Source organism: Pteropus vampyrus, unplaced genomic scaffold, assembly GCF_000151845.1.
Source record: "Pteropus vampyrus isolate Shadow unplaced genomic scaffold, Pvam_2.0 Scaffold13, whole genome shotgun sequence".
In the NCBI taxonomy this organism is placed as follows: Eukaryota; Metazoa; Chordata; class Mammalia; order Chiroptera; family Pteropodidae; genus Pteropus; species Pteropus vampyrus.
Genome location: NW_011888794.1, coordinates 4,744,278 through 4,753,523, shown reverse-complemented (window position 1 = coordinate 4,753,523; position 9,246 = coordinate 4,744,278).

The window sequence follows — 9,246 nt, the reverse complement described above, 5'->3', positions numbered from 1 at the left end:
TGTTCACTATCCAAAGTTGAATCTTTCATCACCATATATTTGACCCCCTTTGTCCTTACTACCTCTGTACTCCCCCGCTTTCTTTCTTTCTAACCACTAGACTGTTGTCTGTGTCTATGAGTTTTTGTTTGTCTTCTTCATTTGTTGCTTTCAGTTTTATATCCCATATGTGAGTGAAATCCTATGTTTCTCAATTTTTTCGGTCTGAATTATTTCTCTCAGCATGATAATCTCAAGATCCATCCATGTTGTGGCAAATGGCAGTATTTTATCTTTTCTTATGGGTGAGTAATATTGCATTATATATATGTACCACATCTGCCACAATGTAAAAAAATTATAGAGGTTTATCAAAAAAATTAAGAATAGAAATGCCATATGACCCAGCAACCCCTCTCTGGGTATCTACCCCCAATTTTGAAAATATATATCTGTAAAGATACATGCACTCTGATGTTCATTGCAGCATTATTCATGGTGTCTAAGATGTGGAAACAACCAAAGTGTCCTTTGCTAGAAGACTGGATAAATAAGATGTGGTACCCTTTGGATTTTCAACAAACACTGAAGAATCCACCAATTTTGTCCCCCATCACACATGCACACACAAACACACACATATTTGCACAACAGTAACTATAGACAAATTTTTTTTAGCATTTTTTTTTGCATCACACAATATACGTCCGTAGACAACGGTTAGGTACTGATGTAACTTTAAACTTTGTATCTTAATTTAATTTTATTTTTGAAGGTGCTATACCATGTGTGAGATATGTTGAAATATAGTCATAGAATACTTTGTTAAATTTATTGTCAATTAATTTTGTGATTTACAGAGGATTATTGTGAAAAAAAATAATATTAAATTTTCTAGAAATGATTTCTCTCTCTTGGTTATTTTTAACTTCAGTAACCCCCAGTTATTTTTTCTTTCCTTTTGGCAAATATTTCATCATGAAATTAAATGTGTTTTTATTAAGAGAGCAATCATTTAAAAAGTCCCAAGAGATATAAACCAGTCATATTTCCATTTCAGGAACTTCACATTCACTGTTCTGTCAACTTAGTACTATTTTCACAGTTTTCCACATGACTCACTCTTAAGCTTTTCTTTAATTGTTGCTTTAATGGTGTGTTCTCAGCAAGGACTTCCCTGTTCACCTCATTAAAAATGAACTTGCCTCAGAACTCTATTCTCCTTACCTACTATTTGTTTGTTTTTGCTTATTTGTTTATGCATTTTCTTGCCATATTACACTTTAAGTAAACTCCTAGAAGGCAATTTTTTTCTTCAATATTCAAAACCTAGAAGTGTACCTATTATAAATAAGGTAATAAAAAGCACTTGAATGAATAAAAACTGTTTTTTGAGATAAAAAAAGAAATAACGTACAACATTTTGTTTAATAATACATAAAATAAAGTAAGTCTTTTAGTTTATTTTTTTCCCCAGGCTTAGTATTGCACATGCCACAGTGTATATATATGATAATATTTTTGGCTTACTGAGTCCATTGTAAGAATTTTCTCTTTTATTTTACTGCTCTTAGTGTCTTAGTATTTATAATATAAAACAATAGGAATATAATTTTATAAGCACTTTTGACGGAATACATCAATAACAGATTAAATGACTGTACTATATGGAATTCTCTTTTGAGAGAAATTGTTTTCTTGAGAGACTTGATAGACTTGACCTTTGACAATCAGCAGCAGACTGCTTCAAATAAATGATTATGTTTGACTTATCAATATGTTTTAGAATCTCTGTTATACTATTTCACTACAAATTTTTTACATTTTTAGGGAAAACAAAGAGGTTAAGCTCCAAAAATCATGATTAGCATAGTACTCTCCAAATCTTGAGTCACTTATGCAGACTTCCTGGAAGTTTGGCTCTACTAATTAATTCCAACTTATTTTACATACCAATTCGCAATCCTTTTACATTGAGGAAATAAAAATATGAATCTGTTAAAGGCCAAGAAATGACATTATAGAAATGCTTTGGGAGTAATAAAAATAACATTCAACATAATTCTGATGTAATTATAGCTTCTGAAAGTATCATCCAAAGTTCTTACTGACTCATGTGGTCTGATAAGCTTCAAAAGTTGAGGATTGATATGCAGCCTCTCATCCCTAATGTGCCTAAGGAGTCCTCAATTACCCAAATCAATGTGGAGTCTAAGTAGTCTGAGTGACTGTTTAAAATATTTATTACTTACCCTGAATTCTTACAGCCTAATGCATAGGACATTTTTATAATAATTTGTATAAACTTCAAAATATATGTCACCTGAATTTTTAAAATGTGACTAATTGATGAAATAGTTTATTATAACTGCAAAGGCACCAAACATAAAGAATATAAGGCTAATTTACTACCATTATATACTCATAAAGTCATGAAATTGGCATTTTAAATGGGAACGGTGGCATTTTTGCAAATATTCAGCACCAATAACAGTTTTGATATGAAAGGTTAAGAGTAGAGAATGTTGTTCTGTGCATTATATTGGAAAAACTAGTAGTTGCATACTTTCAAATCAATAATAGATTGCAATCCATGATGTAGTGTGAAAGTTTTTGTAATTTATATGGCATGTCAACTTTATTTTCTTAATTTAAAAAAATTGATGGTTGTATTTCAATAATTGAAAATAAAGTATTGAATCTTTCTTATATATACGCCTGGTCCCTCAAAATATTTGTAATGTAGTAACCTCATACAGTTTAAAAAATAATCACAAATTGCCTGAAGATTTTCTTAACTTTTAAATGAACATTAAGGTAATATTTTTAAAATTGTCTTTTGAAGAGAAACAGGGTCTTTCAAAGTGCTCATTTCCTATTTATAATTGAACAGTTTCCACTTAAAAATGTTCCTGATTTTCCAAGTATCTCACTAAAACATTTACTGATATAATTATTTATATTGAAATATATTCATGTGCGAACCAGACTATGGAATATCCAGTTCAATATCCAGTTGTTATTGATGCAAACAAATAACAACCGAAGTTGTCAGAAGTCATTCTTCATATATTTCTTTTCTTCTTAGTAAGTCCACGCCAATGTCTTCACCCCAAGGAGAGGCTTTGAATGTAATGCAATTCAAATTTGTACTTATGATTTTAAACGGCCATTTAGTCTGGTAGTAACTATTAATCAAGGACATGGTTTTTGTATGCCAGTGATGTCAAAGCAGACTCCCTGATGTTACAGAAGTCACATTCAGACAGCAGCTGGGAGACAAGCAGTCATAGAGCATATTTAAAAATCCACCCCATGTACTGAACAGATTTCAATGTCTGCTGTGTTTAAGGTCCACTGGATTGTGAAATGGCTGCTTCATTCACACAGATGTTAATATCTCCAGGCTCTTCTCTAGCTTTGTAGTTTCTCATTTGCATATCTACAGTAAGTTTGGTGTTCATGAAATGAGATACAGCTCCTTGTCACTACCCTTTGTTATAATAAAGCATGTTTGAGACAAAATACAAGCGACTGTAATTACAGCTCATTAAGGTTTAAGAAGAAAAATAATAAGGAACATAGCAATAGGTGTTCAGTCACCAGTGTTTCATTAGTTCGTCTACTGTTTAAATACCTGAAGCTGATGAATATAAATTGCTCATGCAAATGTAGTTAAAAAGTTTTATACTCTATCCCTTTTTTTTTTTACTTTCATGTATAAACTGCATCATATAAAGGTACTTTTAGAAAGTGCATATTTATTTTTTATATGCTTAGCATATTTTTCATATTTACGTGTGTTGAGGAATTCCCAAGCTACTTAAAAATCATTTGATCAAATAAAATTTAAAAATACATGGATTCTAGATCCGGAGTTAAAAAGCCATAACAGCTCATTTTGTTTCACATTAAGGGACAACGTTGCCTGTTCTGAGGAGGTTGAACATATTAATGCCCAAATGGCGTTACCCACCACACAGCTGGCATCCTTCAATTAAATCTACTCTATGTACACCCCCAGTTATTTTACTGCAAATCCTCTGCTCCAGAAAACTAAACATGCCTTGACAGTAAGCTGTTCAATCCTGGCATTCATCAAGATACGCGATTATTTTCTCATCTCAAATACTAATAATAGTGCTACTTTTGATTTTGGTTTTGCAGAAATATACTCTTGAAGGATACTCTATAGTCCATCTTGCATTCCCATTGGTCTTCAATTTCCTTGAGAGTATTTTGCCAATTCATTTGTATATTCCCGTTTAAAGAACAATTCTTATATATATGATTTAGATGTTCTTGATTTTGATATGAAGTGTCATTTAAATTATCCTTCCATATTTGTATATAATTCTCAGTGGGAATAGTCTTTTATTAGGTTTTGAAGAGAATATAGAGAAAACACTTCTGATCTTGAGCAGTTCATAGAAAAATAGAAAATGATAATATTATAAAAATTATCTTTAATTGGTCATCTGTGACTCTAACTCTGTATGTGTATATATTTTGAATATATATAGATAAATACACACAATATATATATATGAGAGAAGAACAATTATATTTTATTTTCTACATAAAATTACCAACTTAGAAAATACTTCTATCATATTTAATCTTTCTATTACATCAATGTTAATAGTTTAATTTTTTCAAGTGTGGACTCAAATGCATGAGTATATTTTAATTATATGCATATAATTAAATGCTTATAATTAAAATATATGCATATACTTTAAAAATGCATATACATAAGAGATAGACCTCAAATGCATTTACTTAAAAAGATCTGATTTAATACAAAATTTACCATTTGTCATGTAATACTAACTTAATTTATATTTAGTATTGATGAAATATTTGTGATAGTAGTTTTCCAGGATTGTCTTATGTAAAGGACAACATAAGAAAAAAAAAATTTTTTTTTTCAATTTTCAGTAGACTATTCTATAAGCCAACTTTCTAGTTTTCAATAAAATTAAATTTTCATTGGATTTTCATTCTTTGAAACCCAGGTCAGGTAACTGGGCATCCAATTTCTCTGAGCTTGTCTTTTTTCACTTGATGCCACAGCTCAGGATTGTGCTTGATAATTACAAAGTAGTTTAACCAACTGCAAAGTCTGAGAGAAAAATTCCCAAAAGCTGTTCTCATTTCAGATGCCACCTGCAATTTGGGGGATCCCTAGTCTAATTTCAGATTAGCTAGCTACAAATTCAGGGGTTTTACAGCTACTCTCAGGTTCAATAATTCACTAGAGAGACTCACAGAACTCTGTGAGTGAATTAGAAAAGCACTAAGCCTAATGACTACAGTTTGTTATAGCAAAAAGATGCAAATTAGAACCAGTCAAAGAAGGAGATCTACAAGGTGAGGTCTGGGAACTTCCATTGTTCTTAGGGATGCTTTATTCTTCTAAGCATTGACAGGGGGCAATATGTATTGTAACCTGAAAATAAATGACTAAAGTGAAAGACAACAATCATTTATCCAAAAGAACAGCTATTCTGGAAGCACTGATTCAGGCAGAAACCCAAATAGTGTTCCCATGAGGAGGTGAAGGTGAGAAGTATTTATGAGAAAGCAACAAGGAATAATTGTATGAATAAAAGGAAGGAATTTTAATGTGTGCAGGTAAATTAACAGGGATGTTAATTCTAAAAAATGTTTTTAATTTTCTGTCCCATAATCTTAGAGTCTGCTTTCCTGTTAGCTTTGCAAATAGTTGTTTGGAATACAATGATGCCTTAGGCCCAGTTCAAAAGTCAGTTTGCCCAGTTTTAACATTTCAAATTTTTGAGAAGTAAGATGTGCAAGGCAATTCTTTTGGGATGGCAGCTCCTATTCTAACTTCAAGTGGCTCCATTTATATTATTTTTTACAGTATGAACTATTGCCAAGCCAAGATGCTCAATAGATCTTCAACTTGAGAATTTTTATTGAGGCTTCATAAAGGTGGTATATCTGATTTTTTGCCCATATGGTTGAATTCAATCTCTATCCTTCTCTCCCCTCCCCAGAGGTCTCATGTGGCAGAAGACTCAATCTTTAAGTCACAATCTTTGGTCTGTCTGGTGTAGTCAGACCTACTTCTTGTCATCTCATTAGCATAGCTATTGACATGATGAGTTACCTTATTAGTATAGACTATCAGATGTGGTCATAGGGGCCCACCTGAATAACAGACAGATACTACCATCATTCCAGAAATTCAGAGGGTTTAGAGCTTATCTCCCATGATCTGGGACAATAGATAGACATTTTTTGGGAGGTCAAATTCCTTAGTACAAAATGATATACTATGAATCAAAGTCAGAGCCCAATCTCCACCTTAACTAACTTCCTGCTATCCAGTGTGTCAGCCAACCACAATGTTAGCCCCAGGTTAGTCTGTTTACCTAGATCTCAAACTCTTGCCCATGTTTGCCTTTTGTGGGAGGGTGCTCCATTTACACTCAGTACTCTATGGAAAGTCAAACTCTTCTTCTGATAATTTAAATGATAAGAATAGATGATAGGTAGATGGTAGATTAGATAGATAGATAATTCCTCCAATATGAGCTAAAACAAAAGGAGCAGACACAAAAACAAAAATCCACTTAAAAGTCCATGTAAATGACATTATAATGGTAATTTTTTAATATTTTTATAATTATTTGAAGTGCTGCAGCTTCCACCTTTGTTATTATCTCATAGTTGGAATAATCTACAAATAATTTATAATTTTTAAATCTGTTTTTAATAGAATGATCACAATTTGATAAACAAATTCATTATTCTTGTCTGATAGACCTTCTTTCGTTATATCAAGAACATCATACATCTCTCCCTTTTTCAATAATTGGAGGGCTCATTGTATTCACATCTAAAGTCTTTCCTTGTGAATAATGTCTGGATTTACCAATGAATCCAGATATAAAGATTAGTAACCATATGTATTGTTTACACTGCAATAAAATTGAGTTTAAAATAAAACAAATGGTTTGAACCTTGTCAAAAACAGAATTCAGGTCTACACCAGGGTGGATAGTTACTCTGAGGTTTTCACAGTTAATGGCTAATGTTTGTGGTCGCTGTGTACATACATTCTAGTTACATGAAGTCTTAGACCCAGTAATTATATTCACAGTGGTTCCTTGCTTATATTTAAAATAAAAGTTTGAAAAGTCTCTTAGGGGCTGCATCATGGGGATAATTTATTTTGGAAATGCTGATTATATCATTAGCAGATAACAGATAAAATCTGCCTCTCCTTGAAATATTCCATCTTTAAAGATTATTCAATATAACATGTATGTATTCATATAAGTATAAAAATATACAAATTAAAGAAGTCTTAAATATGAAAAAAAAAGTCTTAAGACACATTTTAATTTAAAGCTGAGAAATTTTAAATCTGAAGCATCTACTACCTACCTGGAGTATGAATATGACAGACTGAGATGTAGCTTTCTGAACTAAGTTGGATGAGAGGGGAAACGGGTATAGTCTAAATCAAATTTGCCTATAAACAATAGCATAGGCCTGGTGGAGCTCTATGATATATATATAATCTTTTGTTGTTGTTGTTTGCTGAGTAATAGATACTAACTTTTCTATATACCTTGTTTAGCATCTGACATCTTTATTTCTATGCAATACTTTTAATGCATTCATCTGATATCACTCACTGGCTTCCCATAAACTCCATGATAAAGCCTAAAGACCTCACCACATGGTAGACTGTATCACTGTTGGTGTATTCCAATTCACTTTTCTGCAGTGCCTCTCCTTGATAATATTTCCCTGCCGCATTAATGTCAGAGATGACTTTCTGACCTGCTCAATAAAATATGAGAGGAAAAGGCATATGCCACTTTGGAACAGAAGCTTTAAGAGCCAACATGCCCTCTGCCAATTTCCTTCTGCAAGAACTCCAAGCAGAGATCTAGATAAAGGCTGCTCCATAAACTGGAACCTAAAGTTAAGATGCAAGGGACAGTTGCAGCTGACCTGCAATAGACATGTAACATGAATAGCAATTTAACTGCTATTGTGATAAGCTAAAAAAATTCTGGCATTGTTGGTTCCTGCAGCATAATCTAGCTGACTCTGAGAGACACATAAGTCTAGTTCTCTGTTTCTCCAACCACGCTACCACGTATCTTCGCTAGTTCTTTCCACTTTGTTAATCGATAATATGTTATTCAAACCATCCTAAAAATACTGTAGTCAGTGAAATCATTTTGAAAGACAAATTTGATCATTCTGTACCTTTAATAAAAATTATTTTAAAACTGCCCATTGTTCTGAGACTAGAGGCTTTCTCATGGTCTATTCCTCACTTACCTACATCTGCCACTTGATCATTCATCAGTATCCCCTAGATTCCTCTGCTCCAACAACGGTCCTCTTCATTCCTTGGTTACCCCCAACGCGCTCCTGTCTGCCACAGAAACATTGTCCAACTTCTGCCTTGCATGAATTTCCCACTTCTGCTTGGCATTCTACCACTCTACTTTCAGATCTACACCGAATAATCATTCTCAGGGAAGCACTCTACCTTCCTGAACAGGATAAGAAATCTTAATCTCTTCTGAAGTCACCAAACTGAGTAATAGAATTGATAGAATGATATGGGCTGTAGCTAGTCATAAAAATTAGAGATAACGATTATTTTTATGTCTGATTAGTCTCACTCTTTGTGTGTGTGTGTCTGTTTATTTATCAGGTCACATTTGTGTATTGCATGTTGTGCTGATTGATTTGCATACTCTGACGCTAATCCTTAACAAAAAAGTAGATAGATATTTTCTTATTGTCACAGATGAGGACAATGAGTTTCAGGGATGTTGTCATTGGCCAAGTGTCAATTAGCATTCAGAGCTAGCATTCACATTTCTGTTTGTTCAATTTTTTTTCCCAGTATAACATATGTTTGAAGAAAACAAACAGAGCTCATTTAATAGACAAAGTTACTGTTTTATTTTCCTCTATGAAAGCCAGAGGAAATTTGTAAAGTTTATAATTATTCTGTCACTTGCTGAATTAGTTAGATCTTAAATGTCAAATACTGGTTTGTTTGTTTGTTTGTTTGTTTGTTTGTTTGTTTGTTTGTTTTTACTCTGAATCTTTAGTCTCTGGTTTGAGTCTTTGTGATATTTTATGCCTTAGTTTAGAAGATGTCATCAGACTGGCCGGTCTCAGTTTCCTAAGTGAGTTCGTTTCTTACTAGATCCACTATGCTGCCTTGATTTGTGTTCTACTGAGGATTCATCTCATCCC